The following is a 1448-nucleotide window of genomic DNA, read 5'->3' on the forward strand; positions in this document are numbered from 1 at the left end:
TCTGCAAACCACAACCTAGCAGTTCGAAACTACCAGCTGTTCTGCAGGAGAAAGATGAGGCTTTCTGCTCCTGTAAAGATTTACAGCCTTTGAAACCCTGTACAGGGTCACTCTGAGTCAGAACTGACTCCACGGCACACCACCACCACCACCATACATGTAGGATATGAGACTTTCTCCTCCTATGAAAATATAATACTTCAGAAATGTTTTGCAGCGTCACTATGAATCAGAACTAACTTAATGGCATGTAACTAACACACACACACACACACACACACATATATGTGTGTGTGTGTGTATATATACAAATGCATACACAGATATACAAACATACACAGCATGGTGGCTCCATATGATAAGCATTGAACTGACTGAACTGTGAATCACCAGGTACATAGTTCAAGTCTGCCAGTCACTCCGTGGGATAAAGATTTAAAGCCTCAGAAATGCCACAGTATTTAACAACAAGCATACATGTTAACCAATTAGCTACTAAAGAGACCATAGATGTGAAGGAAATCACAAAGGAAAAGTGGATTTTGAATTGAAAATATTCTCATTTGCAGTCCCTCATCCTAGCATTAAGACTGTCTTGTCATCTGTACACTGAGTAAAATCATAGTAACTACCTCTTTTTGGTTTTGTGTGGATTAAAAAACATATAATTTCAAGGATTTACACTGTTCTTAATAATATTAACTGCTCAAAAATATCAGCTGGCTTAACATAGCTATTAGTAACATTTGTTTCTTAAATTTATCTTCACATGATTTGATTTCAAGTCTTTTATTATTCTTATAGGAATTAACTTTTTATTTGTCTTTGTTTCAATTAAAGGATGTCAATCATAATAATTACAAAACTCTGTGATTTATCCTAGTAGAATTAGGAGCCCTAGTATGGTGCTATAAAATAAATACTGAACCGGTTACCACCATCCACTCTTGGAAACCGTATACAGGGTCTCTATGAGTCAGAACCAACTCAACAGCACACAACAAATAAACAGTAGAGGTCGAGCAGCTGCTCTCAAATTTCAATTTCCAAAGTGCGTAAGATTACTTCTGAGATTTGTTTAAAACGAAAAGAATTATACTGTATTTCCAGAGATTTTAAACAAGTAGGTGTGTGGTGTAGAAGTCATTAATCTACTTTTTTGTTGCTGTTGTTTTAATGAAGTTAGCTGAGAATTGTACTTCAAAATCCACTGTATAAAAATACCTCCTTTTTTGTTTTTTCTTTGAATACAACCTTTGAGTGCATTAGCTATAGTGCTTAGAAAGAAAAAGTAGCTATCCTCATTCTCCTCTACATTTAGTATGAGCAAAAGCTCAGAGTAGTTACACAGATCATTTCATTATTCTGTATTTACTTATTCTAGTGATTTTCTAGATATCAGCACACCATCTTATATTTATTATCCCTATTAAAGGAGCTCTGGTAGC

Source organism: Chrysochloris asiatica, unplaced genomic scaffold, assembly GCF_000296735.1.
Source record: "Chrysochloris asiatica unplaced genomic scaffold, ChrAsi1.0 scaffold00011, whole genome shotgun sequence".
NCBI lineage: Eukaryota > Metazoa > Chordata > Mammalia > Afrosoricida > Chrysochloridae > Chrysochloris > Chrysochloris asiatica.